The sequence below is a fragment of the Hakea prostrata genome, chromosome 9 (assembly GCF_041222555.1).
Source record: "Hakea prostrata isolate BN-2017 chromosome 9, UWA_Hpros_2, whole genome shotgun sequence".
NCBI lineage: Eukaryota > Viridiplantae > Streptophyta > Magnoliopsida > Proteales > Proteaceae > Hakea > Hakea prostrata.
The window spans coordinates 17018542-17042209 of record NC_142608.1 but is presented as its reverse complement, the minus strand read 5'-3'; the positions used below and the strand labels follow the sequence as shown (position 1 = coordinate 17042209).

Genomic DNA, 23668 nt, shown 5'->3' with positions numbered 1-23668 from the left:
TAGACCTCTCCACCATCGGCTTCTTCCCTTTACCGAAGCATCAGCCACAGGCCTGATATTCCTGATACCCCTATAAGAGGGGTCGGGAGAGGGAACAGAAGCCTCTTGATCTACGGTCAAGGCTCTGGGTGATCATTGCTCGGCTGTCACAACGACCCTAGCGGCCTTCACTCGCAGGTTCTCAGGGTTCATTCTTGGAGGCACTGCAAAGAAGAATGACGAGAGTCAGAATTAAAGACATATCACTTCAGTAAAATTAAAGGATGGTGGTTAGAAGCTCACAATGAGCCAAGCCCCAGTACTGAAGAATGGAGTTATACTCCACTTCAAGTCCATGTATCTCTTGATATCATGGAATGGATTTGATCTTCCTGGCGGCCGCCTTGTCTTCTCTGGATAAGGGAAGGCCTCGATTATTCTCGGAAGAAGAAGTACACCTCCTCCAGGCAGTTGGGAAGTTAAGATCTGATGGAGGCGCTCGACAGAAAAAGTATCGTTCGCGCCATCTTTTGTGGTTAGAAGGGCAAGTTCCTTTAACAAGGATGCTGCCCCTCCAATCAAGTTTAGCCTTATTGCGTTTGGACAAAAAAAACCCATCCGGGAGGATGGGAGATAGAAAGAACATGAAAATGTACAAAGAGAGAAAGAGATGGCGTAATGCCAAGTTCAAAACACAAACCCAAGAAGCCGACGATGAGACGCCAGCTATTGGGAAGGAGCATTCCGGGACAAATGTCCCAATGATTCAGAACTGCGAAGAACAAAGGATTAAAAAAGGGAAAGCAAACCCCGCTTTCCAGTGCATCTATATATAGAGAAAATTCACCCGAGAGGGTTGAATCAACCCTCTCATCAGGGTGGGGAGCCCTAACCTGATAAGAGGAAGGAAAATCAAAATCTTGAATGGCTGAAAGAAGGGTTTCCTCATTATAAATGGAGGGAACAGAGCTAGGTCCACCATCGGACCTGGAAGTTTGAGGCTGCCTAGAAGACTCGACAATCTTGGAAGATTCAGACTCAAGGAGGGCAGGAGGAGTTTCGGTTTTTCTCTCTAAACCTTTTTGAGAAACTTCAGCAAACTCGCGCCAGAGGACAGTTAGGGTTTTGTTATCACTATCCGACTATTCGGGAGCAGGAGAAGCAAAAGCCTCACTACTATTACCAACACTGGGTACCAGAGAAGCCTTATCGTCCGCCATTACTTGTTTCAGTAAACCACAAAAAGAAAAAGACCAGTAAACTTACTGATTCAGTGAGGCGAAGCTTGAGAGCAAGAAGGCGCGAAGCAGACAACAAAGGTTCAAATTCCAGACAGGAAGAATGAAACCTACGGAGACAACGAACCGCTTTTAAAACCCCCGCACGAGTGTTCGGGAATCTGAACGATCGAGATTGATTCAAAATCAACGATTGAGATTGAAAGACGTTTTGAAAGTTTGAACTCACGAATCCGAAATAAGCGTTCAGAAACCGTCGCTTGGATGATGTGAGCCACGACAGCTCGACTGCAAGGAGACACGTGGCCTTACACTCACAACGCTCGAGGAAAAGTGACCACCGCATTAAATGTGATATGACATTTAATGAAGCACGCAGAGATTATCGCCTGACGAAGAACCCAGTTGAAAACCAAGCCCTCGGGATCGACCGAACGCTTGGTCTGGGGGGCTCGTGATACAGAGAAATTATGATCAGACCGGGTTCATACCTGGTCCGACCCTCGACCCCGATCGAGACAGAGGGAACCGACTTGCTCCCGAGCGAACCGGATCCAGAAGATGGCTTGCTGAAGAAGAAAGCTTATTCAGCTACAAGCGTGCCCTAATCCTACTTATGGATTAGGGTAATTAACCTAATGATGGCAGACTCGAATTAACGGCTGCGGATAATCATTAACGAAGGGATAATCATCACATAACCTAAAGGTTATCTCAGGAGTCCTCTACTAGTCCAAACTAGTAGAAGTCTATTGCTCAACGGATCTAACTGTTAAGATCCAACGACTACCCGAAGAAGGCTCAAGTACATCCAACGAAGGAGATTCGAAGGTACACTCTATATAAACCTCACTACCATACGAGGTGAGGGAATCGAAAAACACACAATCTGAGACTCAGGTTCAGATACATACTGATAGACTTAAACTATCAGCGCTCTGCTATCTAGATCACCTTTCCCAGTTCTTCATTCCTTAGCTCTGTGCTTCTAGCAGAGCCGTTTGTGATTAAGTTCATCAACTAACTTAGCCTTCGGAGGTGGACTCCTGACCCTAGCGGTCGGGCCACATCTGACGCTTTCGTTTTGCAGGTCATCACGAGGAGATCTAAGGGCTGAGCAGATTTTGGACGCATCAGGGTCAAACCTATGACTTCTCCACTGAAAAGCATATATTGTATTTATTTTAAGAAATTCGTGTAATGAATATATTTAAGACACAAGGTTTAAAAATATAAGTAGATGATCTAGGGATTTGAAACCAGGATTTTGGCCTCTAAATTCCAAATAGTTAAACATAGATTTTGGTGTTAGGAGAATTTTCTGATTTTGTGGAATTGATTCGACGCTTTTATGGAACGAAATATTTTCTTGTTAAATTCTTGACTTATTGATTCTATGTTGAGTGTCCAGCTAAGTCTGGTGTCGGATTAATGTAAATATGAAATCGGATTTGATCACTATTGTGAATATAAAATAAATTATTGATTTAATTGATCACCTTGTCAAGATCTCCTTGTTTATGTTCACGGCAAATCTGAATCATTGACCGGCTGTTTGTTTGTTGAATCTAAAGTAAGGTGTGAGGTGAGAACAACGGGATGGAAAAAATAATTTTTTAAAATGAAATTTCAAAGTATAACTTGTTTGATTTAATGAGAGTGAAAAAGTAGAAAATAATTTATTTTTAAAATCTTAATAAATAGGTAAGACTTTGTAAAGAAAAAAAATGTGCAATGCAATCAAAGGAAACCTACATTTAAAACATTTCTATAAAATTATTTCATTTTCTTTCTTATACTTCTATCTTACTATATATGGGTCTCAAACATTATTTTTCTCACATGTTTCTTTTCCGCCCCAACAAAGAGTGGCAAAAAATGTCAAATTTAATGTTACAATTTGAGACCAATAACTCATCGTATCGACCAATTCAACTGAATTGTCAGGTCTAAGGAAATGATCTGAGACAACTTCGATAGATTGGCAACATCTAGAGAGTGAAAATTATATTGGATTAATGTAAATATGCAATCGGATTTGATCCTTAATGTGAATATAGAATATTGATTATATTAGCCACAATATGACTGTTGGAGATTTTTGGAGATTATATTAGAGATAATATGACCGTTAGAGATATTTGGAAAATTTGACCGTTGGAGACATTTGGAGAATATGACTGTTGCAAACTATACATGTTAGGATTGAAATTCAAATCTTCATCCCATGCATGTTTTCCTTTTATGTATTATCCCATATAATTTCTTTCCTTATGTACCACATGCCACATTTATTTTATTCTTTACTTGATTGTATTATATATACACATGAAGAGGTAATACAAAATCACTTTTACACAAAATCTTTTTAACATGGTATCAGTTTAGGGCGATCCAAATCTTTCCAAGTGAAGTTAATTTTTATTTTCAAGAGTAGTAAACGATCCATACATTGTTGTTTTCTTTCTGCTGCCTTTATAATGATGGATCCATCTCTCAATGCTCTTGCTACATCTCTCTCACCTGATATTGCTAATAGCATTCTCTACAACTCTACTACCCACGAGGTTTGTGATGATCTTCATGATCGTTTTTCTCAAAAAAATGGTCATCGAATTTTTGAGATCCAGCGTAGCATTTCTAAGCATCGTCAAGGAACATCTTCTTTGGCATCTTATTATATTGTTCTCAAGGGTTTTTGGGACGAAGTCGATTCATACAACTGGTTCCCGCCCTGCACTTGTGGTTTCTTGTCAAAATACACTGATATTCAACAACAAGATCGCTTACTTGAATTTTTAATGGGCCTCAATGATTCTTATTCTTCTGTTTGGAGTCAACTCCTTTTAATGGAACCCTTGCCTAACATCAATCGTGCTTTTTCTCTTCTATTGCAAGAGGAGTATCATCACTCCTTTCATGAGTTATCGAATCCATCAATCTGCCATTGCCGCCACTGCTCCTCGTACACATTCTAAAAATGGTAAGAAACCTATGTATCATTGTGATTTTTGTGGTATGGACGGCCATTCAGATTCTCGTTGTTTTAAGAAACACGGTTATCCTCTCAAGAGCAACAATACACACATTAAATCAACATCACCTGGACCTGTCGTTCGATCCTTCGCAGCCACCAACCTAGGAACAAATTATGCCCCCTCCTTTACTTCAACGCAGTATCATCAATTATTGGCATTGATTGAATTGGGTAATCCCACTCCTTTAGCAAATGCTTCAGGTAATTCCCCTTACCTATGGGTTATTGATTCTGAGGTGAATTTTCATATGGCTTCTAAGTTAAATTTCTTTGACACTGATATGGTGATTCTTTATACATCTCCAATTACATTACTCAATGGTGAAACAACCCCTATGTCCCATTTAGGGACTTGCACCCCCACCCCTTCTCTCTTAATAATGTCTTATATGTTTCTTCATTCCGTTTTAATTTATTATCCGTTAGTCAAATCACTAAAGTTCTCAATTGTTCAGTAACAGATTTTCCTCATTATTGTGTTTTTCAGGACTTACCAATGAAGAAGATGATTGGATTGGATAAAAAGCATAATAACTTATATTATTTGGAGTTGCTTCCCTCCATTATTGCGACCTCATCCACTCATTCTCATTCCTTTGATGTGTGGCATTGGCACTTAAGCCACCCATCTCGCAATATTACTAATTATTTATCACGTTTTAATTCTTGCATTTCAGTTTCTAATATATGTGTTTGCACTATTTGCCCTTTGGCAAAACAAATCCGGCTCCCTTTCCCATCTAGCTCCATATCAACTTCATCTTATTTTGATTTAATACATTGCAATATTTGGGGTCCTTATTATATTCCTTCTATATGTGGTGCTAAATATTTTTTGATTATTGTGGATGACTATTCTCGTTATACTTAGGTTTTTCTAATGAACTTCAAATCTGACGCTTGGTCTTTTTTGCATGATTTTTTGGCAATGGTCAAAACTCAATTCAATTGTCAAATAAAAAAAATTCGCACTGATAATGCTCGTGAATTTTTTAATTACTCCACCACCTCTTTTTTTTTTTTTTTTTCCAACCATGGAGTTATCCATGAACATAGTTGTGTTGACACCCCACAACAAAATGGTATTGTCGAACGCAAACACCGGCACCTACTCAATGTTGGTTGGACCCTTTTATTTCAGGCCAATCTTCCATAAGATTTTTGGGGTGATTGCATCTTACTGCTACACTTATTAATAGATTGTCTACCAAACTATTAAAAGAGAAAACTCATTTTGAACTTATTTTTAATAAAACCCCTACATATGCTCATCTTTGTACTTTTGGTTGTTTTTGTTATGAACACAACCATTCCACCATCAAGCACAAATTTAACTCCTGTGCTTTTCTAGGAATTTTCATTGGGTATCCTTTTGCTCAAAAATGTTATAACTTTTTTATCTTACTTCTCACAAGGTTTACACTAGTAGGGACGTTGTCTTCATTGAACATATTTTTCCTTATCACCTAAAGACTTCCGCTTCACCTATTAACCCTACCCTCCTTGTTCTAGTTCATGATTTTGAATCCTCCTCCATCCCAACTAACCCAGTTTTCCCATCTCCACCACTGGACCCACCAACTCCACCACACAATCATTCCCCACCTCCAGTTGTGTTGTTGCCACGTCGCTCCACCCGGTCGCATCATCCCCCCTCCCATTTGAAGAACTACATATGTTCGGCTATTCAAGCCACATCATCTTCTTCGGATGCCGGTAAACTCCTTCCTTTTGATTCTTCTATATCTTATAAAAATGTCCAACCTTCTTATTTTAAGTTTATCAGATCTCGTTCCTCTTCTAAAGAACCCACTAGCTTTGCCAAAACAATCCTGTCACCTGACTGGAAAGATGCCATGCAGTCAGAGATTGAGGCTCTTGAAACCAATAACACTTGGTCACTTGTTCCTTTGCCGCCACAAAAGAAAACCATTGGTTGTAAATGGGTCTACAAAATTAAACGACACTTTGATGGTTCTATTGAACGTTACAAAGCACGTTTGGTGGCCAAGGGGTAAACCCAAACTGAAGGTGTTAGTTTTCATGAGACTTTTGCTCCTATGGCCAAACTAATTATTGTATGTGTGTGGCTTGCTCTTGCCTCAATTAAAAATTGGTCACTTCACCAACTTGACATTAATAATGCCTTCTTACACGGTGATCTTGATGAAGAAGTATATATGACTCTACCTCCTGGTTATCATCGTAAGGGGGATAATGTTGTTTGCCGCCCTCACAAATCTCTCTATGGTTTAAGCAGGCTTCTCGTAATTGGTTTGCCAAAAGTTTCTACTGCTTTAATGAGTGTGGGCTTCATTCACTCGACTATAGATTATTCCCTTTTTTCTAATGGCCACGGGGATTCAACCATCTTTGTATTAGTGTATGTGGATGACATCCTTATTGTTGGTTTTGACGCTTTGGCAGTTTCCACCTTAAAGGGTACGTTTCCTTCACCAACAATTTCATATCAAAGATCTTGGGCCCATGAAATATTTTCTTGGTCTTGTACTGGCTCTCTCACAAAAGGGTATTTTCCTCAATCAACGAAAATACACTTTGAATATATTATCGGATGTCGGCCTAATTGGTGCTCGCCCAACTTCATTTCCAATGGAACAAAATCTCAAGCTTACGGACTTCGATGGTGATATCCTTCTTGAACCTGCATCTTATCGTCATCTGATTGGACGATTGATTTATCTCACCATCACTCTTCTTGATATTGCACATTGTCAACATTCTTAGCCAGTTTATGCACCAACCTCACAAACCACATATGGATGTTGCAACTCGCCTTCTGCAATACCTTCATAGCTCACCTGGCCAGCGTATTTTACTTCCAGCTAATAGCACCTTATCACTTCGTGCTTTTTGCAACTCTGATTGGGCCAATTGTCCCATGACTCGCCGCTCCACCACCGGTTATTGTGTTTTTCTTGGTTCTAGTAGCCATATCTCTTGGAAAACCAAGAAACAACATACAGTCTCTCGATCCTCTGTCGAGGTGGAATATTGAACCATGGCAATGGCCACTTAAGAACTAATTTGGTTAACTTCGCTCCTTCAAGATTTTGGTGTTCATTTGAAGCAGCTAATCTCTCTTTTCTATGACAATCAAGTGGCCATTCACATTGCCACCAATCCTGTGTTTCACGAGCGTACCAAACAGATTGAAATTGATTATCATGTCATCCGTGATAAGATACGCTCTGGCCTCATCCGCACCATCCACACTTGTAGTTCTACCCAAATTGCTGACATTTCACCAAATCCCTTGGCAAAGATTCTTTTCTATTCCTCAAGGACAAGTTGGGAGTTCTTGATATTCACTCTCCAATTTGAGGGGGAGTATTAGCCACAATATGACCGTTGGAAATTTTTGGAGATTATGTTAGAGGTAATATGATCGTTGGAGATCTTTGGAGAATATGACTGTTGGAGATAATATGACCATTGCAAATTATATATGCTATGATTGAAATTCAAATCCTCATCCCATGCATGTTTTCCCTTTTTGTATTATCCCATATAATTTCTTTCCTTATGTATAGCATGCCACATTATTTTATTATTTACTTGATTGTATTATATATACAAATGAAGAGGTAATACAAAATCACTTCTATACAAAATCTTCTTAACAGATTATCTTATCAAGATCCCCTTTTTTTTCACGGCAAATCTGAATCTTTGACTTGGCACTGTTTTTTACTGAATAACAAATGGGTTGAGGAAAAGAGGTGAATTTATTTTTGTAAAATAATTTTTTTTTCATGAAATTCTCTAATATTAATGGTTTGGTTTAGTGGAAGTGAGCTTAATGAAAGTGAGAAAGTGAAAAATGTAAGATACAACAAAATGTGAAAAATGTGAGACACAACAAAAGTGGGACTCATATTTAAAATTTTCAACAAAATCGTTTCATTTCCTTGGTTATTCCTTCTTTTTTTTTTTTTTTTTTTTTTTTTTTTTTGTCAACAAATAAAAGTTATATCATTAAGTAAAAGAGTGTAAGCCAGGAAACCTTGATGCCAACAAAGAGACATCAACCATGAATAAAGGTGGGATATTCCACCAAGATCGATGAGGGAAAGACAACGTGCCCCCCTAGCAAGAAAATCAGCAAAAACATTGCTAGTCCTAGGAACAAAATTAAACAAAACCACATTAAAATCTATGACAATCTTAAAAATTTCAGAAACTAAACTAAGACTAGACCAATCTAAAGAAGAGCTAAAGCCTTGGAGAGCCAAAACGACTGGTAGGCAATCAGAGTTCATTTGTATGTGAGATATTCCTAAAGAGAGTGCAAAAAGTAGGCCATCTCTCACAGTAAGAAATTCCATCAAAGAAGCAGAAGTTCCAAAACCATGGTTGCATTGTGCAACAATAAAAGTTCCATTAGTGTCTCAGACAATACAGCTCCTTCCTCCCTTTCTAGTGTTGCTTTCCCACAAACCATCCACAAAAAGTTGAAAACATATAACATCTCCTAGGTGGTTTGCAACAATGAGTTGCTGATGGAGATCTGGGACTTGAGGAATGTTCAAGAAGTTTTGGATATCTGCCAATAAAGAGGAGAAGTGATTCATAGTGTACTATATAGACGCATCAATACCACGAAAAATAATTGCATTTCTAGTATTCCAAATACACCAAATTAATGCACTCCAAATTTGGTTAACTCTATCCATATCCCCCCATCCCTTAAACTTTGATTGGATAAATTCCATCCAATCATGAAAATGCTCACATTTGAAATCATCCATATTAATGCGGAGAGAGGAAAGTTCCTAACAACGTCTTGCATGGGAACAAAAGAAAAGAGCATAACCAACATTCTCAAGACAATGACCACAAATCAAACATAAAGGAGCAAGAGTGGCTCTTCTAGTAAATAAAGAACTACCAATTGCAATTGCCTCATGTGATGTTCTCCAAAAGAAAGTGTTTGATTTTAGGAAGGGTTGGGATGTGCCAAATTTGGTTCCAAAAAATAGAATGAGTAGATGATGAAGCACAATTACCTTGAGCATTTGCCATAACCAAGCATTGGTAATATCCAGAATCATTTGTATTACTCCCCCCACCCTATATATAAACTCTTCGGATTCAAAAAAAAAAAAAAAAAATCCAGATTTAATAGAAAACTAACCATTTCTATTTTTGTACCAAACCCATGAATCATTTGTATTAATAGACAAGAGAGGGATTGTAAGGATTGCTTTTACCTCAATTGCGGTAAAAATGGATTGGAGGAGGGGAGTATCCCATTGTGCATCTTCCCATCTAATTAATTCTTGGACCCAAGTGGGACCATTAGTGAGAGGAGAGCTACTTATGCCCTTGAAAGGAAGAAATGGCAACCAAGGATCTTTGTATATGTTTATGTTAGTCCCATTGCCAACCTGCCTAATTAGACCAAGCTTGAGAATATCTCTGCTAGCAAAGATGTTGCGCCAGCCCTAGGAGCAAGATGAAGGGGGTTTACATTCAAGGAAATGAGTGTCCTTTATGTATTTGGCATGCATTACCTGGGCACACAGAGAATCAAGGGTCGTAAGCAATCTCCAACTTTGTTTTGCTAACAAAGCCTTATTAAAGCATTGAACATCTCGAAAGCCCAAACCCCCCTCCCTTTTCCCTTTGCACAAAGTTTCCCATTTAACCCAAAATATTCCTTTCCCATGGTTATCTTTCTACCAAAATTGCCAAATTTTTTGATTCATTTGTTGACATAATTCGTTAAGAATGAGAAAGCATGACCTTGCTTATTCCTTCACCCCACTACAAATAAGCCCCACACGTTTATTTTTTTCACCCCCTTTTCCCCCTACTTTTACTTCGGTTCAGCGTTGGTTTTGTCCGTCGGATCAAGATCTCGGTCGTGATTTCGGTGTCAACGAAATTCGACTATTGAAAATCAATAGTCAAGATTTTTGTCAAAACTGAATTCTCGACGAGATCTCAATCCGATGGCCCAAGTTATATCGCTTAATGGTTCAACGCATTAATGGCTTTGAACCAAAGCAAGGTCCTTTTTTCCCACCCCACTTCTTCGGAAACAAATAGTGCCCAAAGGGTTGTCGGATTTAATGTTAAAATTTCAGATCAATAATCCATCAGATTGGTTGGTTCCACTAAGTTGGTAGATCCACGGAAACGATATGAGACAACTACCATAGTTCGGCAACATCTTGAGACTGGTTTGACTGATACCAACTTCGGTGCTTGGACTTTAGCCTATTTATTATAAGCCTACTTGCAGCCCTTATCACATCCTCCATAGCCCACTGGAATACATGTTGTTTCAGGCTTTCCATAAGTACCCTAACAAGAAAGATGCCTATCCAACCGCTTGCCTGTGTGCCTCTTTATTTTCCTCCTTGAAGCCTTTCTAAGAGTCAATGAACCACGAACTTTGCACTCTCCATCTTGGGCTTGTTTGCAAGTGATGCGTCTAGAAATTGTCCAACTGTCAGAGGCCTACAAAACAAATGTCAGATGTGGGCCGACTTAGCTATCGGCAAGCCACTTCCAATGGTTAGATTAATAAGTGCACTACCAAAGAGCTCTGGTGAGTTACATAGTTTAATTGAAAGATTCACTGGAGGGGCTTATAAACAGTCTCCTACTAGGGAAACATGTTCTTTTTTATGATCTGGGCCCATCAACAGTTTGGGTGGCAGGCCCAGCCCACTTTTGCTTTTGGGCCTGCAGAGGCGCTCCCACGAGATCCAATGGATCCTTGAGCCCTTTCTCTTTGTTCCCAAAAACAGTCGCCGAAACCAGATGTCAGACAGAGAGAGACCCCAGACTCGGCTTTTCAGCATTCCCCGCTTCAAATCTTATATCAAGTAGATTCTAAAATTTGACTTCAACGATCACCTCAGCAGATTGGTCAAACACTCACACAAAACTATAACTTTTTAATTAGAATAACAAATTGGAAGAAGAGATTTGCTTTGCTAACACTAGGAGTGCGACTTCTTGGGCTCTGTCATTGTAAAGCAACTTCATCAGTCAGGTTTCTTTTCTCTTTTGCTCATCTGCCAATCGGTCACCATTTCTCAAAGCTTAGATAGATTGGTATACTGGGTGTTGTTCTGTTCTTTATGCACCTAGGTTTTCTCAAAAATCGTGTGATAGTTTGCAAAATCAAACATAAAAATGTTATGTTAATTTGAATTTGAATTTGTAAGATTACTGTTGCTTTCCTTCTACTTTTGTTAAGACAGCTGGGTACTGTGTGCTGTTACTAACTTCCTTTTTTTGTTGATTGCAGTGTTCACTATGATCTGGAGGAGTTTCGAATTTTTTCATTGCGTTGGAGGAAGTATATTTTTGGTTGCAGGTCGAAGTTTTGTAATTTGAAGACCATGTTCCGGATTCCAATGTACGTACCTCTTCAGATCTGAAGTAGCTAACAGTTTCTTTCTTCTGTTATACAGTTGTAATCTATGAGGATTAGTTCATTCAAAAAGGGTACTTGAGTGTTTTGGGGAACCTTTACAGAGAAAGCTTCCGCTTCATTTTAGGAGGTGTGCATTGTTGTTTGCGGCAGCCTGCCGCCGGGGGCCGCCCGTTTATGGGGAAGATCCCTTAAAAAAACCCCCCCCCCCCCCTTTAGAAAACTGTATGTGTATTTAAGTGAGATTGCAAAGGCATCGGAAGTGGGGGTTGTCAAAGTTTTTGCTTTGTGTTGATCCTTTTTTTCATTTTAGGAATTTGGTTTAGTGGGTTGATGTTTTCTATAAATTTTTAAATTTGATCATTATGCTTTGTGAATAGAAAAACGAATATTGAAAATAACTTTTTCCCACTCTAACTTTTGGTAATGGTATCTTGCTCTGAGAATATTGTTGTTCCAAAGTTAACATCATTTGGTTTGTCTTGAGAAATAATAGGATCCAGAGAGTATCTGACTTTGCTTGCTTTCCCTTTCACCTCCGGCACCCATAAAGTTATTTTACTTACCAGATGCATTTTCCAATTTCAGGTCTGCTCTTCTGGTATAGGATGCATGGAGGTTCACAATTTCTGAGTGGGCAAGGTTTTATGAAGATGAACATATGGAGTTTCGGCAAGATAGCTCCAAGTTTGGGGCAACTTCTAGTAATCTATCTTCTTCTTTATCAGCATTCATTTCTGCAATAAAATCACCCTTCTTCTCTCCAAGATCACCATGTCAAGGGACTGAGCGTCTCCAGGCTGACATAGCAAATGTGTTGCCAATCAATCCTAGTTCTAGGACAGTAAGTGTGAAGTCTGGATCTCGGTCAATTGAATCTGCCGCAACAAATATTTCACCTGCCCCAGCTTGTAATTGGAATGATTTCCCCAAAATCAACACCCTGCAACCATGCTTCTTCTTCAATCGACATTTTACAAACCAATTCATCCAGTCGCAGCAAAGGCAACAAGAGTAGCATTAGTCAGGCACATAGAGAAGCAGAAAAAGTGGGAGAGAAGCCAAGGAAAGTTCTCTTGCACTCATCAGCCCAACTTTCCTTTAGTAGGAGGAGGATTTATGATGTCTACATAGGTCTCCATGGCCACAAGCCTTCTTTGCTGAAATTCTCTAATTGGCTCTGTGCAGAATTGGAAGTTCAAGGGGTGAGTTGTTTTGCAGCTGATAGAGCTTGCTATTGGAATTTGCGAAGCCATGACATTGTTGAGAGGGAAATGAATGTTTGTTCTTTTGGGGTGGTGATCTTTACCAAGAAGTCATTTGCAAATTGCAAATCCTTAGAGCATTGAGGGGTTACAGAGTTTCTTGAGTAAGAAGAACCTCGTTCCGATTTTCTTTGAGCTGGGTCCAGGGGACTGTGTTGCTAGAGATATAACTGAAAAGAGATGGGAGATATGGGAGAAACGTGGTGGTGAAGTGTGGGTGTTGTATGGGGGATTGGAGAAGGAATGGAAGGAAGTTATTGATGGCCTTTCACGAGTTGACGAATGGAAATTAGAGGCTCAAGAATTTGGTGATAAGCCCAGGTGAAAACAGAAAGATGGGGAAAGGACTGAGGGATCAGCACACTGAGAGTAGTAGCAACAAGGGAAAGGAACCAGTGGTATGGAGGGAATCTGAGAAAGAAATTGAGATGCAAAGAGCTGGGAATCCTCAATGACAGTCCTGTACTTCATGGGGAAGGAATGTTAGAATATATGGAATGAGAAAGAGATCGATAAAAATTTTGTATGGGAGAGGGATTTCTTGTGTTTTTGGGGATCCAGGCATAGGCAAGACAGAACTTCTAAAATTTGCCTACAGGTTTTCACAAAGATATAAGATGGTTCTGTGGATTGGAGGAGCATCGAGGTACATGAGACAGAATTATTTGAACCTATTGTCGTTCTTAGACATTGACATGAGGGAGGAAGGTCATTTCTCTGAGAAAGCAAAATAAGTTTTGAAGATCAGGAAGAAACAACCATTTCTGGAGTTCAGAAAGAGCTTATGCGTGAGATACCTTTCTTAGTGGTGATTGATAACTTGGAGAGTGAGAAGGATTGGTGGGACCAGAAAATGTTGATGGATCTGCTCCCTCGATTTGGTGGTCAAACACACTTCTTGATCTCCACGCGTCTTCCTCAGGTAATGAATTTGGAGCCTCTGAAGCTTTCCTACTTATCCGACATGGAAGCAATATCTTTGATGAAGGGAAATCTCACTGACTATCCGATTCCTAAAATTGATGCTCTGAGGATTATTGAGGGGAAACTTGGAAGGCTTACCATAGGCCTCAATAGGATTGTAGGAACAATCCTTTCCGAACTTCCTATAAATCCCAGCAGACTTCTTGACACCATTAACAGAATTCCTCTAAGAGAATGGAGTGGCAAGGAGGGTTCTCTTTTAAGGTGACACCCTTTCCTCCTACAACTTGTAGAAGTTTGTTTCTCAATATTTGATCATGCAGATGGTCCAAGGAGTTTGGCAACTAGCCAACTAGGATGATTCAGGTTAGTGGCTGGTTTGCCCCTGCAGCTATTCCAATTTCCTTATTGGCTCTGACAGCAAGCAAGGTACAAACAAGAAAAAGAAACAAAAATATAAAAATAGTGGTCTCCATTCCCTCTGCTTGCAGAATTAAACTCTCAAAGCTCCAATCCCGCTCGAAACCCCAAACCAAAAAGAGAAAAGAAAGCAAAAGTAGGTACTAACTCCTCCATTAGCAAGGGCGATTGCCATAATTGCAGCAGCTTCCATAACCCATGATAAAGGGTTCCACATAAACCCTAAGAACTTCAAGAACTTACTTTCCTGAAGAAGAAAAACGGAAAAAAAAAAAAATCTAGATAAATTTGCGAGAGAAATAAAAAGCATAGAACGAAATCAAATTTCTGAAAAGAGGGAAGCAGCAGTAAATGTACAGTAATGAGGGGCAACCTTCTTCTCTTCAAGTTTGTTGTGACCAAAAATGGATAATCTTTCTTGAGTGGCCTCAGTGGTGAGACCATCCTTGCTACATCTTAAATTCTCAAAAACCTCTTCTAACGGCAAATTCTCCTGCATTCAGGAAATCCAAATCAATTAACATATCATTCAAAAACAACCTGCAACCATCAAAACTAAAACAACCCAGAATCCAGATTTCAGATCTAGTACCAAATCCACAGCTTCCTTCACTACTGCTTCCAAAACTTAAGTTTTATCCGCCATGTCTACTTCTACGCCTGCCTATCTCTCTTTAAATCATCAAAATCTGCAAACCCACCAAGAGAAACACAAACAACAAAAACCCAAAATATTAACCAGTCACCCGTTAGTGTATTTCAACTTTTCAAGCTTTCAAAGAGGATTTGGCCAACCCATGGAAATAAGACGAAAAGAAAGGGAAAGCGAATAAACCCAGAAACAGTAACAGTAGAGTGAAACACTCACAGTCACACTCAAGTGAAGCAATCCGTGAACGCTTTGAAATTCGGAAACGAGAGTAAAGCACGATCTCTCCTTCCCCGGATAAACAGCACAGGTTGGAACATGTACTTTGCAGGTACGATTTCCACTCGGAATTTCTAAAAATTATATCTTTCTCTCTCTCTCTCTCTCACTTTCACTTTCTTTGCTTTTTCCAAAATTTCTTCTTTTCTTCTGCTATACAAATCATTTTCATCTGGAATTTGACACTTTGCATTTGCCTCCCTAAAGTATAGAATAATATCAATTAAGATCAATTAAGGACAAATTATAATTTTAATGACCAAAATACCCTTTACATCTATTATAATTTACATCATATCTTCACAATTAAAAAATAAAAAATAAAATCAGATTTTGATAACTCCATCTTCATCATTAATTCATACTGTGCAAATTCTTCCTCTTCAATGGTCACAATCTTCAGGTCTTCTCATCCTACGAAATAAGGCTGACTTCTTTATTTTGTTTTGGCAAAAAAAAAAAAAAAAAATCATCTCTTCTTCTTCCTCCTCTTCTCCTCTGTCTCTTAGCCAAACCAAAAAAAAAAAAAAAAACTATTGTCTCATCTTCTTCTTCCTCCTCTTCTCCTCTATCTCTTATTATTTTTCTTCCAAATCTTAAATGAATTCGAGTAGCAAAGTTTTAGAAAGGGGAGGCAAAGAGTTACCGTTGGGTTTCTTATTCAGTAGTTGCAGGTAAAGTAAGAAATAACGTTGTTTTCTTTATTTTGTTTTCGCAAAAAAAAAATAAAATAATAATAATAATATCGTCTCATCTTCTTCTTCATCTTCTCCTCTGTCTCTTAGCCAAAAAAATATATATATCGTCTCATCTTCTTCTTCCTCCTCCTCTTCTCCTTTGTCTCTTATTATTTTTCTTCCGTTTATAATCCAATCGATCCTTTAGGGGATCAACGAGTGGAAGTCCATAATCTACTGGGATTTTGCGAATCGGAAGAGCAAGAGTCGGTGGCAGAGAAGAGGCGACAGTTGCAGGTGTGTGTGCCTGAAACAAAGACGGAGATCGGAGCAACCGAGAAGAGTAGGTTGGGTTTAATTGATAGAGGAGAAGAGGAGGAAGAAAGAAGAAGAAGAGACGACTTGAAGATCGATGATGAAAATGGACTTATGGAAATCTGGCTTTATCACAACAGAAGTTGAGATCGATGCAAATACTCCAATTCTTTTGATTTCCACCATTAGATTTAATCGTGAAGACATGATGTAAATCGTACGGTAGATAAAATATAAGGGTATTTTAGTCATAAAAATTACAACTTGTCCTTAATTGATGTTATTGAATACCTCTGGGGAGGCAGATACAAAGTGTTAATTTATTTGGACTAAAAATGACATGGACCAAAACTCAGGGGGTCTAGATGAAAATTACCCTTTTCTTTTTGTCTGGTAGCCAGGTAGGATTTTTACCTTTTCTTTATTTAAATTAAATTTTTCGGTAAATGTGAAATACTCAACCACGTAACTGACTCCTACTGTTTTAAACTGTTACAAAAGCTTTACCAGTGTTAGCCTTCCACGTGTTAGCAATGAGTTGGGCCCACCACTTATCTTGACGGTTTAAAATATTGAGCAAATTGCACAGACACCCCAAAATGGAGGCATTAAAGCACTGACACCCCATTTTATGTTTAAAAAACACAGACACCCCAATTCAATAAACATACTAGTCCATTCTGTTATTGAAACAATTAGTCCACTGTTTATTTTTATTAAATTCCAATAGTGCCCGTATGTAAAAAAAACCAAATGTATTCTCTCTCTTCACTTGGCTCTCCACCCTCCTTCACCGTCGTTTTTTCCTCTTCTGGCTTTATCTTTGGTTCAACAGCCGACATCTCTTTTTAGTGATAACTTAGAAACCCAACAATGAAATCAGGACAGATAAACTAACAAAACGGTCACAAAGGAGGTGCAAGGCAGGGAGGGACGGTAATGGAAGGTGGGGTTTAACGGCTAGTTGAGGGAGGGGGATTGGGCCCCGGGCGGCGAAGGGGGGGGGGGAAAAGCGGACCCCGCCCCCCCCGGGCAGAAAAAAAAAAAAAAAAGAAAGAAGGAAAAAAAAAAAAAAAAAAAGGGGGGATTGTTTTTTTCCCCCCTTTTTTTTTTTTTTTTTTTTTTGGGATATGAGAGAAAAAAAAAAAAAAAAAAAAACGCGGTTTTTATTGTGACTAGTTGGCGGGATGGGGAAAAAGGGTCCAATCTTTGTCCGACCAGATCGGACCAAATTAGACCGACCAAGTTAAGGTCGGTTGGATAAATATAAAGTTGAATACAAAGGTAAATCTGAATAAGATTCTAGCCAAAGAAACAGTATTAAACCGGGACTCTACTACTTGTGTTCGAGTAGGGCACAATGACTAAGAGTCAGATCACAACCAAACTAGGGTTTGAGTCTCACTCGAACTCGTACGTGGGAAATCTATAAAAAGGTAAAGGAGCACAAGAGAAAGGTACGCTGAATAGAATTATCACTATTCGTATTATTATTGTTCATTACTTTCTTGCCTTCCTTAGTCGGATTTCTAACTAGATCGTTGGAGTTGAAAACTCGACCTCCACGGTCGAGCTCATCATGCGAGTTTAACCGGGTGAAGAGACGAACAGGGATTGTGCGGCAACAATTGGCGCCGTCTGTGGGAAACTTGATCAAAAGGCTATCATGAAGACGAGATCGGGTTTGGTAATCGAAGAGTTGTGCGGTGGAGAAAAGGAGGTCGACCAGGGTGGGATGGAAAAAATTCCCGAACTCCAGATTCAGCAAGATCCTCCAATTCTCCCAGACACACCAGCAAATCCATATGCGACAACACATCAAATTGTCGAAGTTCAAAAGGAACAAGTTGAGATGAGAAAAGCAATCTCATCCTTAGGTGAGTTGATCGGGTTGGCTATGCAGGCATGTAATTGCTCCCGAAGTAGATTCTCGGAAAAAACAAAGAAGTCCGGAGGGGAGCAGCGTGACCGACCACCGGTGATCGACCGGATCCCTCAACAATCTCAAAAAGAAGCTGGTGAAATCTCGAGCATCGAGGGAGGATAATCCTCCAGTCAACAACGATGAAGATCGAGGAAGCGAAGACGGATCCAAGCAAAGGCCTCAAAGGACAAAAAAGATCATAATGGTTCAAAGAAGCGTGATGACGAGATGAATAAGAAAATTGCCGACATTGGATGAAACAGTCAAAAAGGCGTTAAAACTCAGCAAAGAAGAGCTATACGCCGTCTTAAAGGAGGACCCTTTCATCAAAAGCGTCTCGGAGGCGGAGATGCCAAAAGGCTTCAAATGTCCGACCTTCAAGGCATACGATGGATCGAAGTGTCCTAAGCACCACATCACCCATTATAAGTCTGTCATGTCTACTCAAAGACATAATGAAGCGACCATGTGCCGTAGTTTCCCAGCGTCATTGACCGGAGCTGCTTTAGATTGGTACCAAGCTCTGCCTCGGGGCACAATAAAAAGTTTCGAACATCTAGGTCGGACTTTCTTATTGCGTTTCCAAAGCGGAGTAGAAACCAAAAAGAGAGAAGATACCCTGTTTGCCGTAAAACAGGGGCGAACGGAGTCCATTAGAGATTTCCTTGAGAGATTCAATAAACTGACCATGCAGATTGAGAATCTAAATGAAAAGATAGCCTTTCACGCCTTGTACCAAGGGCTCAGCCATGAAGGCTTACTTGAAAGACTTTTGAATGACATGCTAGAAACATATAACGATCTCCGTGAGCGATGTCACAAGCAAGCTGAGATATCAGAAACAATTGAGTCTCGAAAGAAGGAGCATCCGAACATGGAGGCACGAACATATAAAGAAAAGTACCAACCTGTCAAAAGATCGACCATAAACCCGACCAGGGATGGTCGACCTGAACAGGAAAGGTTACCGACCATGAGGAGATCGGAAATCCTGATGCAGATTAAAGATCGAGGAATCCTCCAACAACCCGAAAAGTTACATTCTCGACCAGGAAATCGGGACAAAAGCAAATATTGCGACTTCCACAAAGATCATGGACACTGGACAGATGACTGTCGACAACTAAAAGAAGAAATTGACAGAATCATCGATCAAGGACGACTCGTAAAATACATCAAACCTACCCAGCCTGATCAAAAGCAAACGGAAGGGGGTAGGAAGAGGCATAGATCTCCGAGCAGAGAAGGACGCCAAAACAAGTCCCGACCACGAGAGAGAGGAGATAATCAAAAACGACCACCAATATTTACTTGTATTTGGTGGTCCAACCGAGGAGTCTAGTAGGCAAGCCAAAAGAAAAGCACGATATGTGGGGAATGCCGAGCTTGAAAAACCAGGTGAGAAGATCACTTCGAGCCAATCACCTTCTCAACTAAAGATAAGCGGGGGGTAAATACTCCCCACGACGATGCCCTTGTCATCAAAGTCACTCTGCCGGAACGAGAGATCCATAGAGTCCTAGTAGATCTTTGGGTCGTCAGCAGATATTTTGTCATTAGAAGCTTTCCAAAAGTTACAGACTAGATGAGAAAATGTTGATCCCTTGTGGGACGCACTTGTACGGTTTCACGGGAACCTCAACCCGAGCGAGAGAGGGCACTATTAGATTGGATCTTCGTATTGGTGAACACCCCGGAGACAGGGGTCGTCCAAACAAATTTTATGGTCGTCAGAGATCGTCGACCTATAATATGATCTTAGGACGACCAACCCTTTGTGCCCTGGAGGCGGTAGTATCATCCTTACACATGAAGATGAAATTCCCAACAAAAAAGGGAATAGGAGAATGTTCCGCCGACCAAAAGGGGAGCGGCGGAGCTACGCCAATTACATGAGAAAGAGGGTAAAAACAAGCTCTACCATGGCGGTTGAAGTCGGAGATGATCGTGATGAAGAAAACATGCAAAGAGCTGAACCGGTAGAAAAATTGGAAAAGATTATGCTGAATTCAAGGAAAGATCAAGGAACTATGATTGGAGCAGAACAAGAAGAAGAATTTAAAAATAGTCTAACCTGACTTTCTACGAAAAAAATACTGATGTCTTTGCATGGTCCGCCGAAGATATGCCCGGAATCGACGAACAAGAGTCCGAGCACGGGTTGAATATTGACCCGCATGCAATTCCAATAATACAAAAAAGAAGAAATTTTTCTTTGGAAAAGCATGAGGCAATCCGAACAGAGGCTCGGAAGTTGAAGCGATCCGGATTCATTAAACCCATCGACCACCCAACTTGGTTGGCCAATGTGGTGATGGTAAAAAAGAACAACGGAAAATGGAGAATGTGCACTGGACTATACCGACCTCAATAAAGCCTGTCCAAAGGATTGTTATCCTCTACCAAGGATAGACTTGCTCATCGATGCAACCGCCGGGCACGAGATGCTCGGTTTCATGGACGCTTATTCGGGATACAACCAAATCTTGATGAATCTAGACGACCAGAAACACACGGCATTCATGACGAGCAGGATAGTTATTATTATAAAGTAATGCCCTTTGGTCTAAAAAATCTTTGGGGCAACCTACCAGTGAGCGGTCAACAAAATTTTCGAGCAGAGATAGGTAGGAATATGGAGGTATATGTTGATGACATGCTGATAAAGAGCACATCTCAAATCAACCATCTCGAAGGACCTAGCGAAGTCTTTGAGGTACTCCGAGCATACAAAATGAAGCTCAACCCGGAGAAATGCGCTTTTGGAGTATCTTGGGGAAAATTCCTACGGGGTTCATGGTATCCCGAAGAGGAATAGAAGCTAATCCGAGAGAAGATAAAAGCCATACAAGAGATGAAACCGCCAAAAAGCATCAAGGAAATACAAAGTCTCACTGGTCGGGTAGCAGCCTTGAACAGATTCATAGCCCGGTCAGGAGAGAGATGTTCACCTTTCTTCCAAGCCTTGAAAAACTTATCCAAAAAGGGAGTACCAGAATGGAGCGAGGAGTGTCAACAAGCTTTCGAACACCTAAAAGAAAAGCTAACTACTCCACCTCTGCTTGTACGACCAACCACAGGAAAGGAACTGATCGTCTACTTGGCAACTTCACCCCTGGCTGTTAGTGCGGTATTAGTGCAAGAAGAAGGAAAACAGCAAAACCCGGTTTACTATGTGAGCCATGTGCTCATTGATGCTGAAACAAGATATCCAGAAGTGGACAAGCAAGCTCTGGCCTTGGTCATAGCAGCCCCAAAACCGAGACCATATTTTCAGTCACATCCTATTGCGATCTTGACAAATTTTCCTTTGAAGAAAATATCGCACCGACCGGACTTGGCCGGAAGATTGGTATCTGGGCGATCGAGCTTAGTGAGCATCAAATAGAATTCCGACCAAGGCCAGCTATTAAAGCTCAGGTCCTAGCTGATTTCATCCTTGAAACTTCTGAGCCAGAGCATGAACAAGAGGAAGAGGCCACTCCCGAAAACATCAAGAGATGGATACTTTCAGTGGATGGTTCCAGCAACGCACAGGGGAGTGGAGCGGGATTGCTCCTAATCAGCCCGGGAGGATTCCACATCCGGTATGCCCTACGTTTCAGTTCAAAGCCTCAAATAATGAAGCGAGAATATGAAGCACTGATAGCTGGTCTTCGCATAGCAAAAGCCCTCGACATTCAGAATATTGAAGTTAGAAGCGATTCACAACTAATTGTGAATCAAGTGAACGGGCTATATGAAGCAAAAGAAAAAAGGATGGCTAAATATCTGACCATGGTCAACCAATACAGACAGTTCTTCAAAAACATCCAAATCCAACAAGTCCCTAGAGCGAGAAAATGAACAGCAGATGCCTTATCTAGGTTGGCTACGGATGAAATAGAAACGCAGACCCGGTTGTATATATGGAAGAGCTAAAATTTCCGAGCATCAATCTGACCGACCAGATGCACATTCAATCCGAGCACGGTTGGATGACTCCAATAATCAATTATCTTGAAGGTGATCTACTACCAGAAGATCCAAAGGAAGCTCGAAGCGTAAGCGAGAGCGATTAGATACACCGTCGTCGAAATGACAAGTTGTACAAAAAGTCTCTCACTCGACCATTGTTACGATGTGTGGGGGCTCCAGAAGCAGCCGTCATCCTAAAAGAAATTCATGAAGGAAACTGCGGAAGTCATATAGGAGCTAGAGCCTTAGCAGATAAGGTAATAAGGCAAGGATATTATTGGCCCACACTACAACAAGATTCGAAGGCTCACGTCCGCAAATGTGACAAGTGCCAGGCACACGCCAACATACCTCATGCTCCTGCAATGCCTCTAACATCAACTCTCTCTCCGATTCCATTCGCTAGGTGGGGGATGGCCTTGGTAGGGAAACTACCAAAGGCCACAGGAAGCAGAGAGTACTTGGTGGTAGCGGTCGATTACTTTACTAAATGGGTGGAAGCTGAAGCATTGGCATCCATAAATACCGATCAGATGAAAAAATTCGTCACGCATAATATCATGTATCGGTATGGTATCCCAAAAATCATAGTCACCGACCACGGTAAACAGTTCGAAAATGCTGAATTCGAACGATTCTGTAAAGAGCAAGGCATAGAGCACCGTTGGTCTTCTGTAGCATATCCACGAGCAATGGTCAAGTGGAAGTGACTAATAGATCAATGTTGGAAGGACTAAAGAAAAGATTGGACCAGTCTAAAGGCAGATGGGTAGAGGAGCTACCTAAAGTTACGTGGTCTTACCAAACTATCGCCGGGACGACCACCGGTGAATCTCCATTCCGACTAGCTTATGGAGTCGAAGCTCGGATTCCTGTAGAGGTTAAGGTCGGATCTATTAGAGAAGAAGAATTCAATGAAGAAGCTAACATCGAAGGGATGAGGGCCAACATAGACTTCATTGAGGAAATCAGAGATAAAGCACAATATCGATTGGAGGAATACCATAGACGCATTGCAACACATTACAATGCAAGGGTCAAAATGCGACAGTATCTTCCCTGGAGATCTGGTCCTCCGCAAATCATCGCCTCGATCCTACAAATCAAGGAAAGCTTGCGCCTAAGCGGGAAGGACCGTACATCGTAGTACAACAAGTTGCCCCAGGAGCATACAAGTTGCGCGATCCAGAGACTGGCCAACTCATACCTAGGACCTGGAATTCAAACAACTTGAGGAAATACTATCAATAGTATAAAAGCCTCAACAAATTTTGGAATTTTCTTTCAGTTTTCGTCTTTAAATTGTTTAGATATTCACTCTAATTGGTGATTCAGACATTTTGATTTGAATAAAGTTTTTGAAATTTCTACATATCATTACAGCTTAAGCTAAAATGATCATGGGGGTATTGCCAGATAACTGAAATTCATCAACCAACCTACTAAGGTCGGAAAAAACTAAAAGCCCTAAGTCACTTAGGCACCCAAAGCCCTAAGTCACTTAGGCACCAAAAGCCCTAAGTCACTTAGGCACCCAAAGCCCTAAGTCACTTAGGCACCAAAAGCCCTACTTAGGCACCAAGCCCTAAG

The 23668-nt window shown here is 40.4% G+C and overlaps 1 pseudogene; it reads left to right on the top strand.

The window, feature by feature from the left end:
• Positions 1-3700: 3700 nt before the first annotated feature.
• On the top strand, positions 3701-23427 carry LOC149004873 (uncharacterized; annotated as a pseudogene).
• The last annotated feature ends 241 nt before the right edge of the window (positions 23428-23668 follow it).